Genomic DNA, 20112 nt, shown 5'->3' on the forward strand with positions numbered 1-20112 from the left:
GATGCCAAGCTGTTATAACATCCACTTCAAAAGTCGGTGTCAACCATAAGGAAGAGAAGATTTGCTTGAACTCCACCCAAGTGCTAGGTGCTATCCCTTGATGAAGAAGTGTCGACCACCATTGAAGAGCATTACCCTTGAGGAAAGAAGCTACCTTTCGTACCTTAGATGCCTCTGTGAAATTACCACCAGAAAATGCCGCATCAAATTGTTGAATGAAGTTGAGAGCCTTCAAACGGTCCTTTGCACGACTAAAAGTATCAAACTTTACTGCAGCACCACTCTCTTTATAATCTTTTGGCTTCTTGCCTTGAACAAGATTATTATAGGGATGTGGTTTGAGAAAAGAATTGCCCACAGCATTAGATCCCATGCCCATCATACCACCTCCCATACCAGGCATACCAAAAGCACTTCCACCACCACCACCATAAGTTCCATACATACCTCCTAGCATACCTCCATGCATACCTGGTTGTATACCATAGCTCCCAGTCATGTCCATGTTGGGTACACCCGTCATGGAATGAAAAACAGAGCCTCCACCAAAGTAACCAGGATGAGAAGTATTGAAAGGGTTTCCAAGGTGGGGGAAAAGAGGAAGAAAAATCAGGGTATGGCTGAAAATTTGGGTGGATGGGAGTCGAATGTTAAGGCTTAACTTTCTTCTCAAACCCCTGCCTCCGTGGTTTGGAATCACTTTGAAGTTTCGTGGAAAACGTGAGTCCTTCGCGAGTTCCATTAATTCCTCCATCAAACTCTGCATCTTTGCTTCATAGGTGGCATCATCATCTTCAGGTTCTGGCATATCGGAAGGTATTTCTTGCTCACTTTCCTCGTCTTCATCAAAGTAGTAGTCATCCTCTTCCGAAGATAAATCCTTCATCTCTGCACTAGTTCCGGCCATAAGATTAAATGTGTTGACCATAGGCTCGCCCTCTTGAAAAAGTTGACGATGTAATCCCGGCAATGGAACCTTGAAACCGGCCTTCAGAAAACTTGACGGGCGGTGAACACAATCACACTTTAATCACTTTATAAACTGGAATAAATTTGTAAGAAAAGAAAAATATTTAAATGGAGCTAGAGTGCTCCTGCACAAGAGACCAATTGGCCCCAAAGCGTGGCGCCCCCGCAGGTATTTATTTATACTTCAAAGTCGGCGTAGCCCTTGTACAACTCCTGAGAAGATTCCTCCTTGATCCACGGGGAGGAGTTCTCCTTCAAACTTTCACCCAAGATGTGTGTTGTTGAATACAAGGGCCTTGGCCTCTTATTTATACAAATTTGGGGAAAAGTATAGCTTTTCCTCCCTTGGAAAAATCTACTAGAGGGGCTTTTACCCAAAAGCCATCGAGTAGCTTTTCTTTTTTCTTTTTTCTTTTTCTTTTTTTTAAAAAAATAAAAAATAAAAAAAATACATGCGCTTTTGTCCGGCGCTTTTGCTCTTGCTTGTCGCTGCTCGGCACTTTCATTCTTGCGCATGTTTTGCTGCCGCCGGCTGCGCTGCTGCTGGCTGCCCACGCTATCCATGCTGCTGGCTGCCCACGCTGTCCATGCTACGCTGCCCACGCTGCCCACGCTGCGCTGCTGGTGGTGGCTGCCCATGCTAGCCAAGTGCCATCGCCTGCACCCGTCCATAGCGCCTGCATAAGCTCGCCAAGTGCCATCGCCTGCACCCGTCCATAACGCCTGCATCAGCCAGCCACGTGTCAACTACTCATTGGGCTTTCCCACAAGGTATCTCAATTGCTTCTCCTGCATCAAGGTAAAAGAAACACACATATACATGCATATGTACATACAAATGAGCATGAACAAACACGTACTCATACACACACCAAACATGTATCTGCATCCACACACGTGTACAAACTTACACACATGCATTTACTGGATTAATCATGATTAGTGAATGCTTAAACATGCTTAAGACAAAGAGGTAAAATACTCAGTCCTGTAACAGACACGAGATGAACTCAAAGGCTAGGCATGCTTATGCAGATGCAAGTGGTCCTTTTATAGAAGAGACCCCACTTTACGAGGTGCATACATATGCTGCCACCGAGCATGCCACATGTCAAGGCATGATGCCAAGTGTCCCTAAGAGGTGTCACCTTTACACATCATTGCTTACATAAGATCCTTCTAAGGGATTCTTCCACATAAAAGAACCTACACACTAGTGGCTGCTCACACACACACACCAGAGCTGCTTTATTTAAAGCTAAGCTTACACACTAGAGTGCTAGTTTACACAACCACCTAGCACTGGTTTATTCCCACATTAATCAATATTGATATTTAACACAGACCAATTGTTAAGTATGACAATCTATCAACACAATAAACTATAAGTCACTTATATAGTGACTACTGCCGCTACAAATAACCATCCAGTGTCGTGAAATTCGGTAACTATGGAAGGATCTTGGGCCAAAGGCCAGTTGAAAAAAAATATATATATCCAGTGTCATAAATAGCCAGTAGCCATGGATTATCGATAATAATATATCCTAGCCACCTATAACCTTCCTAAACCCTTTCGCCTAATCTCAGGGCTCCCCAACCCTGCCCAGATTAGGACCTAATTCCAAGGATTAGTGTTAGGTACATAGCATACTTCCCCTCCTAAGACCTTTCCTCTTTAGGAAACAAAGTCAGGAAATCTCCGCTCTAAACTAGTAACTGTCTTCCAAGTCCAATTCTCCATCACCATGTCTTTCCACTTGATCTTCTACTCAAGGATCAACTTATTCCTAAGCTTAAATCCAATATAAGCTCTAGCTCATGTGGAACAAAGAACGAGTCCTCAACCTCTACTAGCTCCTAAGGTGTAACAACGTTATCCTCAGCTTCCAGTTTCTCCTTGAGTCTACTCACATGACAAACTAGATAAACCTTTACTTTAGGAGACAATTCTAACATATAATGTCACATGCACACCCAGTTGGTGTACATGTGGCATGGCATTGTTGGCATTCATGAGCATTAAGCAAGCATAGTAAGCATTAAGCAAGCATTAAGAAAGCATATTAGGCAGCCAAGCAGGAATTTAGGGTAGCACCCATGCAAGGGCTTGGACCCGTCAACAGCAGGAGAGCAAGTTGGAATCAGATGTCCCAGTCGGCAGCTTGTCCAACAGGCTGACAGCACTAGGCACGGCCCGACCAGCAGCAGATTCACATATAAAAGCAAGGCATATCATTCAGTCCATGCAGATCTCTCTCTTTTGGGTGGTCTCCTGCCCAAGACCCCAGGAGGTGTGGAGTTCAGCGTTCAAAAATCCAGAAATCAGCATTCAGAAATCATCTAGTCAAAGTCATCATCATCATAGATCTTTCCATATCTCAGTTGTAACCATCTCATTTAATATAGTTGCATTGCATTTGCATTGAAACTATTCCCTGCTTTTTAAGTACTTCTAAGTGCAGTTTAGTTAAGGCTAAGGTTGTGTTACAACGGTCATTTAACCCTCCCATGTCACATTGGTATCAGAGCGTTACAGGGTAACCAGCCTTAGTTCCTGTTCATTCCTTAATTCATTCAGTAAACCATCATGACAGTCGCTTCCGCTCAATTAAATCCAGTTCTCAAGATCTTGCAGGCCATCCTTAGGGTTTTTCCTTTAGGGATGCATTAGTAACCCATTCATTTGCATTCTTGCATAGCATATAGGGTCGCACATGGCTTGCATCAATATAGTAGTCATCCTAGCAGTCCAGTATAGATAGTCAGTCTAAGCATCTTGCATCTACAAGGCATACAAGATTTACCCACGAGTTTTCTCGAGAAGAATGGCATCCACCATCAAAGGAGTAAGTGGAGTTTTGGGCTTCAACTGGCATCAAAAGGGGATTTTCTTCCACATAAGAAGGCGGAAGTGGCTCCAACATTGCCTCAGGAGGTACACATTTCCATGAACGACAGAGATGGTGTGAAAGGATTCCATAGGGTTAAGGCTAAGGTTGTGTTACAACAGTTGTTTATGTCACAATCCTCTAGAGATCTGTGCCATGCGGAAGGATTTCTTGGAGCATGTTGGATTCACTCATGTAAAAGTTGGTAACTTTAATGAGTGATTAGAGTTGGTGACTCTAAGTCAGTAAGAAGAGTTGGTGACTCTGACTACTGTATGCAAGACATGGAATGGCCGAACTCAGAGGCTATTCCTGAAGGGCAACAAGATAAAGATAGGTTAGAACCAAACTATGGAGCTTAGGTGGCTGATTTGGCAAAAGGAGTTAACTAGTGGAGGACATGGTGAGCTGTCGGCCAGCGCTTGGTGACCTGGATGACCTATCGGCTGCAGCTAAATGTTGGATTATATGTCCTGGACCTAGCCGACCAGCAGTCGGCCAGTCCACGTGTTCTCTCCCAAGCCTATAAAAGGCACCAAGGCTCATTATTGTGACTCATTCAGCCTTGCTGGCTGGGTCATAGAACTAGGCATCGATTAGGTATTTTCACCTTTTCATTGAAGGCAGCCAAGGGCTGCAAATCTGATGTACCTTTTTGTACTATATAATAAACTGAATACTCAGCTATCTCTCTCTCTCATCTCTTTCTTCTGTTTGCCTTTTTGCATCAGCATGTTCCAGTATGTGTTTAGGGCTGAAAGAAGACCCCAGAGCTTCCGCATGTAACATTGATATCAAAGCCTTCTTCAAGTGTGAAGATTCTACCAGAAAAACCAGAAAAAAAAGAAAGTAAAAAATTTCTCGTTCGTGTGGTTGGTTTCTAGACTCCAATGGAACACCCCCTTTTGGTGTGACTCCTGTCCCTCGAAGGACGGTTGGTTTTCAGCCTCCGGAAATCTCCCACACAGTGGATGGTTAGATTGCGCTCTAGAAAGGAAGTGCATTTTCCTACGATGGCAAGCTACGACAACGAGAGAGAATGACAACCTTGGGACCAAAGTGCACCACGTAGTCCATCTAGGACTTCAGGCATGAGTGTCACAGAGATGTTCCAACAGATGATGCGAGCAATCGTAGAACAAGGTACCAAATTGGAAGAGCAGAAGGCGTAGATCTTGGCCCTAGAAGAGCACACCCGTTCTCCAGGTCCTCTTTTTCCGTCTCCTCCTCCCTCTCCTTCCGTTTCCCAAATTCCAAATTCTCCACAAAATGGCCCTTTTGAAGGGTCACGACCGCAGTCAAGTTCTATGCTCGAGGTGCACATGCGTGCATTGGAGATTCGATGTCACATGCACCCTACACTGGGGTACACAGTGACACACTGGCATGATCATCAGTGCAGCATTTGTATAGAAATAGAACCTTTTCTAGGATTATTTGTCGTACGCCGTGACCCCATTGTGAGCCCTTAGTCCAAGGACTAGGTGCTTCTTTTGTCATACAAAAGAACACACTTCTAGGGAGTGCCCTAAGAAGACTACCACTCCACAGACAACCACCCCAACCTCCACGGCTTCAATGGTGAGCGCAGCTCCCACACAGACCCCAGCAATTCTTCCTAGTTCTTCAAATCCCAATGCTTTGGTTGGTACAATCGTTAGCCGGGAGCTTGAAGATAAGCACTTCCGAGAATTACCAGGTACTCCATGACAAGTTCCAAAAGATTTTTCTTCGAGACAATCTCCCTCCCTAGCTCCCCCGTCCAGACCAGAGGACCACAAAATAGACCTCCTCCCAAGCTCGGATCCCCAAAGCAAGTTTACATACCGCCTTTCCAAGACAATGGAATCAGAGTTGTGGACCGTCAACTCTGAGAACTGTTGCAATCTGGCTTCATACATCCCAGTGTGTCGCCATTTGCAGCTCCGATCCTGTTCGTCAAGAAGAAGGATAGGTCTTCTCGATTGTGTGTCGATTATCGTGCACTCAATAAGCTGACTATCAAGAGTAAGTTTCCAATGCCTCAAATAGATTACATTCTCGACGAGAGGCTGAATGAGACCAAGATATTCTCGAAACTAGACTTAAAGGGTGGGTACTACCAAGTGAGGATTGTTCAGGGAAACATCCCCAAGACAGCCTTCCGTACAAAACAGGCCCACTATGAATTTGTTGTCGTGCCTTTTGGCTTGACGAACGCCCCAACCACATTCAGCCGCATGATGATGCGTGTGTTGAAGGACTTAATACGAAAGTGTGTATTCATATTTCTGGATAACATACTAGTATTTTCAGCTACCGTTGAGCAGCATGACATTGATGTGGAGAAAGTCTTGAAGTTGTTGGAAAGTAACAAGCTCTACGTCAATGAGAAGAAGTTGGAATTTTATTTGTTGGAGGTTCACTACCTTGGATACATTATCAGTATTGAGGGCATCCGACTTGATCCGGCCAAGGTGGCTGAGATTGTCAATTGGTAAGTACCACAAACTGCGTTTGACATCAAATCCTTTGTGGATATATGCCAGGCATACACCACCATGTTGGGTGTTGGACTCACACACTCACACACACAAACCTGCACATTAGGGTTAGGTGCAAGGTAGAGAAGCTCACACACAGAAATGAGAGAGAGAGAGAGAGAGAGCCAAAAGTGTGGTATCCACAAAATGCAAGTCAACCCTTGCATGTGTGCCACATCCATATAATATAGAAGTACAAAATATTATATGTTAGAGTGTCCTTTCACACTTGATGTCCAAGGGGAAAAACCACATGGAAAAAAGTGCCCTTGGTTAAGCCCTGTTCACACATAGCACTACCATAAGTGAGCATATGCCTACAAATCCCCCCTGTAGAGTGGAAGTGTGAACCTGTACAAGGTAGCAGATCACTCTCTGGATGAGAGTAAGCCCAAAGCTTTGCGGAAAGCTTCAAACTTTTCTCGAGGTAAAGCTTTTGTGAATAGATCTGCAACATTATCCTGTGTAGGGCAATAAGATAAACTGATCTCCCCTGCATGTAGCCTCTCTCTGACATAGTGATAATGAATCTCTATGTGCTTGGTACGTGCATGAAATACTGGATTTCGTGCCACGGCCATAGCACTCTGGCTATCAGTGACAATGGTGGTTGGTGTTTGCTGACACTCACGAAGATCAGCCAATAGTCTCCCCATACACAATCTACTGTAGCTGTAAAGACTGCCCTGTACTCAGCCTCACAAGTAGATGTAGCAACAGTGGGTTGCTTTTTACTCAACCAAGATATTCATGAACTGCCAAGAAAAAAACAATTCCCACTGGTGGATTGCCTGGTATCATAATCACCAGCCTAATCTGAATCACTGTATGCATAAAGCTGCAAGCTGCCCCCCCTGGGATAGAACAAACCAAGATCCAGGGTACCCTTAAGATAGCGAAAAATGCGTTTGACTGCTTGCCAATGCTTTGTGCCTGGGCTGTGCATGAATTTGCTCAACAAAGACACTCCAAAAGATATGTCTAGCCTCGTGTTACACAAGTAAATGAGGCATCCCACTGCCTGGCTGTAAATGCCGGCCTCAAAAGGCTCTCCAATATCATGCATAGTAAGCCGTACACCAGGTTCTACCGGAGTAGAAATGGGCTTACATTCATCCATGTGAAACCTTTTTAGCAAACTTTTTATGTACTTAGTTTGCTGCATAACAATGCCATCATCTGTATGCATAAACTGTATGCCGAGATAGTAGTGTAAAGGCCCCAAATCTGACATATCAAATTCAGCTTTCAAATCAGCTTTGAAATCTGAAATTTGTGCTTTGCTTGTACCTGTAATGAGCACGTCATCTACATACAAGATGACTATGAGAATATTGTTGGAAGAGAATGACTCAAACACAAGAGCTTGCAGCCAAGGAAGTGCAGAGGAGATAGAGAAGAGTGAGAGAGAGAGACAACTCACACAATGCTCAAGAATATCTTGATGTCTTGATGAGGCTCAAGGGAGACCTCGTATTTATAGTGATACAAGGGTAAAGTTAGGGTTAGGTCTAATATGGGCGGGCGCCCAACTTATGGAGCGCCCGGCGGATCAAATACAAAGAATGCCGTTACAAGGCCCAAATGGGGGCCAAATGTACAAGTAAATATATGGCCGCGAAGCTCTCGAAAAGAGCTACGCGATGATCAAGGTCCGGAGGCGAAACTGGGACTTTATACCCAACAACCTCCCACTTAAAGGGCCAGTGAAGCTCCTCTAAGTGAAGCTATGTAACTCCCACCCGCTGTAGACACATATCAAGCTGTGCTTTTGGCAAACTTTTGGTGAGAGCATCTACAGGGTTCTCATGAGTGCCAATCTTGACCAAACTGACCAAACCATCATCTAGCACCTGCCTGATGAAGTGGTACCGTACATCAATGTGTTTGGTACGAGCATGAAACATGGCATTCTTAGCCAGGTATATGGCACTCTGGCTATCACAACCAAGGACCGGAGCCCTCTCTGGCAATCCAAACTCTGTGACAAGGCGTGCTAACCAAATGGCCTCCTTAGAAGCCTCTGTGACGGAGATGTACTCGGCCTCAGTAGTAGAAAGTGCTACTATCCTCTGGAGTCTAGAGCACCAAGAAACAGCACCACCTGCAAGAGTATAGATGTACCCACTAGTAGACTTGCGAGTATCAGAATCACCTGCCATGTCTGAATCACAATAACCCTGCACCTCAAGTGGACCTTTACCATACATAAGGCATTTCTTCTGTGTCCCCTTCAAGTACCTCAAAATAGACTTTATAGCATCCCAATGTGCTTTGCCCGGGTTGGACATAAAACGACTGACTACTCCCACTGAATGAGCAATGTCTGGCCGTGTAGCAACCATAGCATACATAAGAGATCCACAAGCAGAAGCATAAGGGATCCCACGCATAGTACTGGCTACATCATCATCTTTTGGGCAATCATCCTTGGATAGTTTAACATAGGGCTGCAATGGAGCACCCAAAGGCTTAGAATCAGCCATGTTAAATCTATCAAGGACTTTCTGGATATACTTCTCCTGCGAGAGGAAAAGCAACTTCTGTGCTCTGTCCCGTCTAATCCGAAGACCCAAAATATGTTCAGCTGAACCCAAGTCCTTCATAGCAAAAGCTGACTTCAGCTGGTCCTTAAGAGCTTCCAAAACGCTCTTATTCTTCCCGGCAAGAAGCATGTCATCAACATACAGCACAAGTATCACTGGGCTGCCATCTGCATCAGTTTTAGTATACAAGCAATGATCTGCATGGCTACGATTAAACTTCTGGTTAAGCATGAAAGCATCAAACTTTTTGTACCACTGCCTCGGGGCTTGTTTCAGCCCATAGAGACTACGCTTCAGCCTACAAACCAGATGTTCTTTGCCAGGAATGACAAAGCCTTCAGGCTGCTTCATATACAGCTCTTCATCTAAATCACCATGTAAGAAAGCTGTCTTTACATCCATCTGATACAGTTCTAAATCCAAAACAGTAGTGAGAGCAAACAAAACACGAAGGGTGGTCATTTTGACCACAGGAGAGAAGACCTCCTGAAAATCAATCCCTTCCTTCTGAGCATAGCCCTTAGCAACAAGGCGGGCTTTATACTTAGGCTGGCCGTCAACTGTCTTGACTTTGTACACCCACTTGTTAGGAATAGCCTTCCTTCCTTTGGGCAACTCAACCAAGTCCCAAGTGTCATTTGCATGTAGAGACTTAATCTCCTCCTGCATAGCATGCTCCCACTTGTTTCGGAGTTCACAAGACTTAGCCTCTTTGAAAGTAAGAGGCTCACCCTCATCTGTAAGCAAAACATGTTGCAAAGAGGGATCAAAACGCTGAGGTTCCCTCCGAAAACGAGTAGACCTCCGTACCCAATGATCATTGGCTGGTTGGGGGTCAATATCGGGAGGAATCATAATTTCAGCATCAAAAGGCTGCGGGTTTTCACGAACAGCCTGATTTTCAGCATATAGGGGTTGCTGCCCTACACCTCCAGGAGCATGAAGCGGCTGTCCAACCTCTTCTGGCTCAAATATCACGGACTCATTATGTTCAGCCCTTTGTGAAGCATCCTGGGGCTCATTTTCAGCATCAATGGGTGGCTGCCCTTGCTGAAATTTGACCTTTTTCTGATCACCATGAGAGGCACAAACATTACGGAGCAGCTTTGCCTCATAAAATACAACATCCCGGCTGCGAACCACTTTGTTGGTTGATGGCAACCACACACGGTAGCCCATCTCACCTTCATCACCGTAGCCAACGAAGGTGCCCTTCTCGAACTTAGCATCAAGCTTGTTCCGGTCTTCCTTGCGGATATGCACATATGCATCACAACCAAAGATGCGTAAGTGGTCATATGAGGACGGTTTGCCAGACCAAACCTCCTCAGGGATTCCACCTTTCAAAGCTGTGTGTGGAGATCGATTGCAAACATGAACTGCAGTTTTCAAGGCTTCTCCCCAAAAATCCTGAGAGAGATTAGTTGTGGACAGCATGCATCGAACTCTTTCACACAGTGTACGATTATACCTTTCAGCCACACCATTTGAAGAGGGGCTATAAGGGGGTGTAAGTTCCCTCTTAATGCCATTATCATCACAAAATTTCTGAAATTTAGTACTAACAAACTCACCCCCATTGTCAGTGCGTAAGCATTTAATCTTCACTCCAGTTTGAGTATGAACAAATGCATAAAACTTTTGAAATGCAACAAAAGCATCATCCTTAGATTTCAACAAAGTGATCCATACTTTTCGTGAGTGATCATCCACAAAAGACACAAAGTACTTTGAACCACCTTTAGATTTAATGGGCATGCTGCATACGTCAGAGTGGACCAAGTCCAACTTTTCAGCCGTGCGAGAGGCACGAGAGGAGTAAGAACTCCTATTCTGTTTCCCATACAAGCAATCATTACAAAAATCAAGCTTGCTTCCTTTTGCATCAAACTTGTTCAAGGAGGACAAAATGGAGAGACCCTTTTGGCTCATGTGGCCAAGTCTCTTATGCCAAAGCTCCATGTGGGAGCGTACCTCTGCAAAAGCAATAAACTTACCAGACAAAGCCTGACCATGAAGGCTATATAATGTTCCTTTCTTGCATCCTTTTGTAATCAGCCTTGTGCCTTTGGTCAATTTCCATGTGCCATTTCCAAATATGGCCGTGTATCCCAAGGCATCAAGCTGGCCCACAGACAGGAGACTGGTTTTCAAACCAGGCACATACCTCACATTTGGCAGCACAAACTCACTACCATCCTGCAAAGTCAAATTCACGGTGCCCATGCCTTCAATATTGCAAGCATGATCATTCCCCAAGAACACCTTTCCTCGGGAGCCTGCAGTGAAAGTTGCAAAACACTCCTTGATAGGAGTTACATGAAAAGAGGCACCCGTGTCAATAATCCAAGTCTGTGAAAGCACATCAGATTCATACATCAAGGCATGAATAACATCTGGTTCTGAGACATGCAAGTTATGAACATCAAGAGCATTAGCAGAAAAAACACATAGCACATCATCTGAGTCAGACAGTTCCTCTATGACAACACCAGAGGCCACATTGGCCTTGCTCTTGTCCTTTTCGAACTCTTCTGCTTTGCTGGAATTACTCTCTTTTTCCTTCTTTTTGTCATTTGAATGACTGGATTTCTTCTTCCGGTCTTGCTCCATCTTGTAAAACTTGCAATCTGGCTTCTTGTGGCCTTTACGACCACACTGGTAGCATGTAACATCAGACTGCTGGCCCTTGCTCTTGCTTCTACCCTTTGAATTGGTAGTAGTATTTCCCCGCTTGGTCGTCCTCCCTCGTGAGACATTTGCAGAACCGCTAGTCTCTGAGGTCTTCCTCCGGATATCTTCATTGAGAATAGCACCCCTGACTCCATCAAAAGTTAGGTTGGGATTTGTCCCAAGTGACACCACAAGTGTCTCCCAAGAGTCAGGCAAAGTAGTGAGCAAAAAAATAGCTTTCAACTTATCATCAAAAGCAGGCAATCCAGAATCCTGCATCTGATTAAGCACCCCTGTGAAAGCAGTAATATGCTCTACTGCATTCTTAGAATCATCAAGTTGCATATTCATGAGTTTCCTGATGAGATGTACCTGGTTCACTGGCGTGGTGATCTCATAGGTGCTTCTCAGCTTCTCCCAGACGGCATAGGCTGTTGTCAGCCCTTTGAGGTCAACAAGAACCTCATCAGCAACAGCCATCTGGAGATAGGCAACGGCCTTTCTGTTCAGGACTCCCCATTCATCATCTGTCATAGCAGCGGGTTTGAACTGCTCAAGTGCAGTATCACATTCCCGCAGATAGAGGATATTCTGAATCCTCACCTTCCAAAGATCAAACCCAGTGCCTGCAAACTTCTTAATCTCTAGTAGACCCTTAAGATCACTTGTAGACGCCATGACTTATCAAACTGACACTTCAGAAAGTAAGCAATAGCAAGATGTTATGTACCAGATACGGGTTGACAGTAGGATGCTCGTAGATTGATGAAACAACTTCAAGTGAAGAAGACGGCGGAAGAGAATCACCGGATGTCGATGTAAACCCGAGGGGCAGCCGGAGATACTGCAAAAGAGGACCGGGGCAGCTCTATTTTTGATGCTGAAGAGAATCCGGGGGAGTATGTTGCTGTCTTTGGGGCTGCTCGTAGTTCCTGGCTGCTGGAGGCAGCGTTGGCTGCTGCTAGTGGCCGTGGGGCTGCTGGCTGCAGCCCGGGCTGCTTGCTGGTGGCCGTGGGGCTGCTGGCTGCAGCCCTAGATTCTGCTGGTGGCCGTGGGGCTGCTGGCAGCAGCGTTGGCTGCTGCTGATGGCAGCCGTACAGGAGGCAGCCGTACAGCAGGAGAAAAACAGCAAACGCTGATTGCAGCAGCACAGCAGCAGAAACGCAGCAAAGGGGGCAGCAGGGTAGAGGAAAACGCAGCAGAAGGGCAGCGTAGAGTGGAGCAGAAAACGCAGGAGAGGGGAAGAGCAAGAAAAACGCAAAACAGGCTCCTGCGTTTAAAAAAAACAGAGCAGAACTCTAAAAGAAAAAAAAACGCACCAAATTGATGATAGAAGGGAGGTGTTTGACGCGAAAAACGCAGACAATCCCGTAGTCAAGTGGTGGAAGACACCTCTAACTCCATAGCTTCTGCATACAGCTTCCCTCCATAGCTCTGATACCAGTTGTTGGAAGAGAATGACTCAAACACAAGAGCTTGCAGCCAAGGAAGTGCAGAGGAGATAGAGAAGAGTGAGAGAGAGAGAGAACTCACACAATGCTCAAGAATATCTTGATGTCTTGATGAGGCTCAAGGGAGACCTCGTATTTATAGTGATACAAGGGTAAAGTTAGGGTTAGGTCTAATATGGACGGGCGCCCAACTTATGGGGCGCCCGGCGGACCAAATACAAAGAATGCCGTTACAAGGCCCAAATGGGGGCCAAATGTACAAGTAAATATATGGCCGCGAAGCTCTCGAAAAGAGCTACGCGATGATCAAGGTCCGGAGGCGAAACTGGGACTTTATACCCAACAAATATCAGCATCGGTTTTCTTCACATACAATGTGCTTTCAGCTGGACTATTCTCATAACCTTGGCTGGTTAGATGAGCATGTATCTTATCATACCAAGCTCTTGGAGCTTGCTTTAACCCATACAATGCTTTGTGCAACCTGCATACTTTATGTTCCTCACCAGGAACTACAAAACCAATGGGCTGATTTACATATACTTTCTCCTGTAAATCCCCATTTAAGAATGCAGTTTTGATATCCAATTGATGCACTTTCCATCCTTTATGGGCAGCCAATGCAATCACTGATCTTATTGTGGTCATTCTCGAAGTAGGAGCAAAAGTCTCTTCATAATCTATTCCCTTTTTCTGGGAGTAGCCTTTAGCCACAAGTCTTGCTTTGTACCTGTCAATAGTACCATCAGACTTTCTTTTGACTTTGTACACCCACTTTGTTCCAATTACATGCTTGCCTTTAGGCAATTCCACAAGATCCCATGTATTGTTCTTCATGATAGAAGAAATTTCAGCTTGCATAGCTTGCAACCAATGCTCATTCTCATGTGCTTCTTCATAAGAAGAAGGCTCTTCTGAATCAAAGAGACCACCCATTGCGAATGCAGACTCCCCACGATGTACATTCAAAGCATGGCTGGAACTAGCCCTTGTTCTACCTGTGAGTGGAGCTGCAAGTTTGCTTTCTTGCAAAGTTTTCAGCAACCATCTTGGCACTGACTTGGCTGTGTCTATGGCTGTTTGCTCTTCCCTGACAAGATCTTCCACTTCTTCCATAGAAGGGGGCTGAATGGCTGGCTGGTCCACATGTTCTACATGTGGATTTTCTTGTGTAGGGGCTGGCTGATCTGAATCCCCCCTAATTGCAATGGGTAAAAGTCCATCAAACATGTCCTGTAAGCCTGTATCATTGCTTTTATACAAGCTGTACATGGGCTGTACTAAATTTTCAGCAAATACCACATCTCTACTCACAAAAATCCTTCGTGTAGTTGGATTATAAAGACGGTATCCTTTGCTCTCATTGCTGTAGCCCACAAAAATGCATTTAATTGCTTTGTCATCTAGCTTTGTTCGGAGTTGTTCTGCCACATGTGCATATGCCAAACATCCAAATGTACGCATATAATCACTGTTGGCTTTCGGCTATACCAAGCCTCAAATGGTGTTATGGTTTTCAAAGCTTTTGTTGGACACCTGTTCAACACATGAGTTGCACACATTATAGCTTCCATCCAAAATTTGTGAGGCAACTTTTGTGCTTTCACCATGCATCTTGCCATCTCCATGAGAGATCTATTTTTCCTTTCAGCTACACCATTCTGTTGCGGTGTATAAGGCACAGTACATTGGTGTTTGATGTCCTTTTGAAGCATATAATCCTTGAATGCATTTGACATGTATTTTCCACCTCTATCTGAGCGGAGTGTTTGGACTTTACATGCACACATATTTTCAGCCATTGCTACAAAGTGTCGAAAGCATGTAAACACATCTGCTTTCGCTTTCAAAGGGTAAGCCCAAGCAAACCTGGAGTAGTCATCAATGAATGTGACAAAGTAAAGATGCCCCCCTATGGATGGTGTCCGCATTGGACCACATACATCAATGAATGTGACAAAGTAAAGATGCCCCCCTATGGATGGTGTCCGCATTGGACCACATACATCACTATGTATGAGCTGTAATTTACTTTTAGCTCTAACAGCTCCATCTTTGGGGAATGGTTTCCGTTGCATCTTTCCCAAAATACACCCCTCACATACATGTCTTGGCAAAGACTCAAGAGGCGGCATATTATCAACCATATGATGCTTCTGCAAAAGCATCAAACTCTGAAAATTTACATGCCCAAAACGAGCATGCCATAGCTCTGCATCATGCATAGCAGGAGTGTGGGCAGCCACTGTATTTACATCATAAGTGCGCTTGTCATAGCTGTCCAGCTTATACAAGCCTTTGTATCGTGTTCCAGAAGTGACTATTTCATAACCCTTTGATGGGTCTTTCACCAAACACTTCCCATCTTCAAATTCAACCTTTAAACCTTGGTCGTTTATGGCTGAGACGGAGAGCAAATTTTTCTTTATTCCTGGAACATACAATACATTTTTCATACATATATTGGCACCATTGGCTGCAATAAGTATGACATTACCAATTCCCTTTACTGGATATGTGGTATGATCTGCACATGATACAGTGCGGCCATTTGAAGCATAAACCAAGTGCTGAAGCCTGAAATACATCTTTGCATGAAGTGATGTGGCTCGAAGCACCACTATCAAAATACCATGATGCATTCTGTCTGTCAGATGCAATGCAAGACATATCAGTGTCTGAAGCACTTGGTGTGTCACTAGTGCATGTGACCAAAAAAGTGTACTCTTCTTGGATTACATTAGCTGATTGCTGTGCTTTGTCATCCGAAGAGTCTGCTACTGCATTGCCTGCTTCTTTCTTTTTCTCTTTTGCAATCCGCTTCCTACATTCACTGATGTAGTGTCCAAGCTTATGGCAATAGTGACATTTTTGGGCTTGTTTGCATCCCCTTTGTCAGACTTTTCACCACTAGAAGAGGGTTGTCCATGACCAGCCTTGCAAGACTGTTGTCCCCCATGCTTAAAGCTCTTTGCTTTACCCTTATCCTTGGCTGTAAATGCCTTTTCTCCACCACGGTTGCTCGATAAGTTTGCTCTTCCTGCAAGAGTAAACACACGAGCTCTTCAAAAGTGACGGGATCACCACCTCCTCTCATTGAGAGGTTGAGAGAGGTGTGAAAGCCCAAGTAGGAAGGCGGTAAAGAATGAAGAGTGTTGGTGACCATCTGTCTGTCTGAGATAACCTCATCAATGTTGAGCAATTGTTCCTGCAAATCTGTCACTTTGGTGAGATGATCTGCCATAGAGTCACCCTCATCCATAGAAAGAAGATCCAATTGCCTCTTCAAGTAGGCAACTCTTGCCTCGTTGCGTACCTGATACATTGCTTCCAATGTGTGCCATGCAAGCTTCGATGTCTTGCATGAACGAATGTGCGGAATAATAGTCCTTTTCACTAAAAGGGCTATCAATGACATGGCCTGTGCATCTCTAGAGTCCCATCTCTTCTGCTCTTGTGTGGGAGCAGGATCTACATCAGGAGCTCTTTGAGCACCTCCCCTTTGAGGCGTGGCTGGCTGTATGGTAAGTGGGCGTGTGTCATCACCACACACGATGCCCCAAAGCCCTTTGGCTACCAGCAAATTACGGATCATAAAACTCCAGAGGGAGTAGTTAGATCCATCCAGCTTGTCCTCCTGGGTGAGCACACCAAATACATCTGTAGCATTCTGTGCCATGTCAACAAAGTATAACTGCAAGCAAACCAAGCACCAATGTGCACTGCCAGGCAACCAAATGTCCTGTGCAAATGTATGCCTGCAAACCAAAGCAAGTGTAAACCTGCACCAAATTGTCCAATTACACTCAATGTGTATACATACGCGACAAATCGCAACTGTAATGCCCAATTACATGCTCCAATCAGAAAACCCCTAATTTTTATGCACTCCAATTGCTTCAATGTGCATCTAATTGGCCAATTTTCACAAAAGCCCCAAATTTATGCAAGTGAAAGAGGTTCAATTTGCCAATTTTGACCTCAATTTTGAAAACCCCCAAATTTTTGCAAATGAGAGAGGTTCAATTTGCTGATTTTGACCTCAATTTCGAAAACCCCCAAATTGCAGGCAAAGCAAAATGCCCAATTTTTTCAATTTGTCCTCAAATTGGTAAATTCCTCAAATTGCACCTGTAATTTTCCTGTGAATTTGACTTGCACAGAAGTGTCTGCTAAATCTGCATATGACCTACACTGGAATGGCTGCAAAATATTGTATTTGTGTTTGACCCAAAATGTGCACAGAGAAATACCTTCCCGCAAGGGCAGCAGGCTTGGAGCAGACAGTCGAATAGATGGTGCCAGCAGGCTGGCCAAGTCGTTGCAGTCGGAGAACACACGGAGCTGCAGGCTGGTGTATGCACGTGGCAGTTGGCGGAGGCGTGCAGAGCTGCAGATGTCGTGAGATCTGCAGATGTCGTGAGATCTGCAGATGTCGAGGAGGCCTGCAGAGCGTGGGTTTGAGCAAACGTCGGACCAACCAGAGGCGTGCGTGCTCTAATACCAAATGTTGGGTAGGCGAGCAGGCGTGCTGGTGGCGGGCAGGTGAGCAAGCGGAAGCGGCAGCCGTGGGCCAGCACGGGGAGCGCTGGGCGCAAACAGACGGTGGCTGGAGTCGTCGGTGAAGGCAATGTTGGGTGTCGGCGGAGCAGCAGAGGAACGACGTGGGCGGCGGTTCGAGACGGAGCACAGTCGGCCTGAACAGAGACGCCGGACGGCAGGAGCGACGGAGTCGTCAGCCGGCGGCTGCTGTGACGGAGCGCAGGGCGGCGTCTGGAACGGAGGCGGCGGACGGGAGCAGACGGCGACTGGAACGGAGACGCCGGACGTGACGCTGGCCGGAAGGGAGCACTAGCCGGGACGGAGCGTTGCTGGGCGCGCCGCCGTTGTGGGTAGTAGAGCCGCTGGGAGGGCTGGGCGGCGGTGGTGGGCTCCCCATAGTGCCGCCCGTTTCTGGCGACCGGACGGCGGAGCAGCGACGGAAGCCACGGACGGACGTCGACGGAAAAACACAGCGTCGACGGAAAAACGCAGGCGACGGACGGAACGCCTGTTTTCGACGGAATTTCGCAGGGCTTCTTCCGGCTGCAGTTTTCCAAGGCCAGCTCCCAGCTCCCAGCTCTGATACCAAATGTTGGGTGTTGGACTCACACACTCACACACACAAACCTGCACATTAGGGTTAGGTGCAAGGTAGAGAAGCTCACACAGAGAAATGAGAGAGAGAGAGAGAGAGAGAGAGAGAGCCAAAAGTGTGGTATCCACAAAATGCAAGTCAACCCTTGCATGTGTGCCACATCCATATAATATAGAAGTACAAAATATTATATGTTAGAGTGTCCTTTCACACTTAATGTCCAAGGGAAAAAACCACATGGAAAAAAGTGCCCTTGGTTAAGCCCTGTTCACACATAGCACTACCATAAGTGAGCATATGCCTACACACCACCCACATAAACAAGTTTTCTGACTTCTTGGCGGATCTCACCGATATGCTAAAGGGTGTCAAGACTAGAAGGTAGCGGATTCGAATGACTCCACGAGCGTTGGAGGCATTCAAGAGCCTCAAGGTGACTTTGTCAAAAGCGCCTTGTCTAGCGCTTGCCCCGTAGGACGAGCCATTCCAGGTGATCACCGATACGAGTAATATCACCATTGAAGGTGTATTACAACAGAATGGCCATCTAGTAGCTTACATGTCTCATAAGTTACTGCCCGCAGAAAAGAATTACTCGGTCTACGATCGAGAACTCCTAGCCATCATTCAAGCCTTGAAACATTGGAAACATTTCCTGTATGGCCGTGAATTTGAGGTTCGCACTGACCATCAAGAATTATGTTGGATTCATACGATGCCAAGTGCATACTGGAGTGACCGACAGCACTGTTGGAGCCAAATCTTCCAGCAATTTGTTGGTATGATTGAGTACCTTCCAGGAAAGGCCAACCCACTGGCCGATGGTTTGAGCAAGAAGGAACAAGTGACTTTGATTCAAACCGCTAGACTCGACCTCGCTGGTACGAGACTAGATGACATGAAGCACGTGTACACGGATTCCGAGGAATTCGGTACACAGTGGAAATAGGCATTGGATGCCACAGGACCATGCCACTTTTTGATACGCGATGGTTGGCTTTTCTACAAAGGCCAACTTTGTGTCATGAAGTCATTCAGGGTAGCTCTTCTCCATGATATCCATGATGCCATCTCACTGGTGGTCATCAAGACATGAATTTGACTCTGAAGAAGTTAGAACAGCAATATTATTGGCCAAGAATGAGGCGCCATGTGTTTGCACATGTGCAACAATGTGACATTTGTCAGAAAGTAAAAGCTCCTCGTAGGAAGAAGATAGGGTTGTTACAACCTTTACCGATTCCCGAAGGACCATTCCAAGATATATCCATGGATTTTTTCACGAATCTGCCTCCCAATCCGGGTAAGCGAAATACTCAGTACTTGACTATTGTTGATAGATTTAGCAAATTTATTATGCTCATGTCTTGCAGGGCCAATGTGATTGCCGAGATGTTGCCCATTTGTTCATTCGACATTAATACCCAATTGGCAGGATCCCTAGAGTATGAAATGTGTGAAACGTTTACAAAATGTTTCAACCTGGACAGAGGTATGAAATGAGCTACTACGGTCCAGGGTACTATGAAATCTAGAGGAGATTTCACTATCTCTCTAGGGAAGGATTTAGCCCACTATCTAGGATAATTGATTTTCCTGGTCAGCCTTGCTTGGGGTTTTATTGATGGAGCTCCACAGAAACAAAGACTCTCTCCTCTGAGGAACACAACCCAGTTTCAAGACACCTCACAGCTGTCAATGGCGAGCTTCTTGCAGGTAACACAGTGGGGCAGCACCAAATGATGACCTCAAGACACTGGAGCCCAAGGACCCCACAGGAGGACCAGACACCACACCAGGCTGATACACCAGCCATCACAACTCCACCAGCTGCAGTGCACCCAACGCCCATGGCAGCCTGCCATGCCACAACTTCAGATCTGGGAGATTTTTAAAAACGCAGGGATGCTCCTCCACATGCAG

At 45.6% G+C, this 20112-nt stretch overlaps 1 protein-coding gene across 1 annotated transcript in view; it reads right to left on the reverse strand.

Annotated features, from left to right (window-relative positions):
* The window catches only part of LOC147619648 (uncharacterized), a 40221-nt gene that overhangs the window by 18936 nt on the left and 1173 nt on the right, over positions 1-20112 (reverse strand). The gene's annotated exons all lie outside the window — the stretch shown is intronic.

The sequence above is a fragment of the Cibotium barometz genome, chromosome 33 (assembly GCF_041138505.1).
Source record: "Cibotium barometz isolate CiBa-2024 chromosome 33, ASM4113850v1, whole genome shotgun sequence".
NCBI classification, from domain to species: domain Eukaryota; kingdom Viridiplantae; phylum Streptophyta; class Polypodiopsida; order Cyatheales; family Cibotiaceae; genus Cibotium; species Cibotium barometz.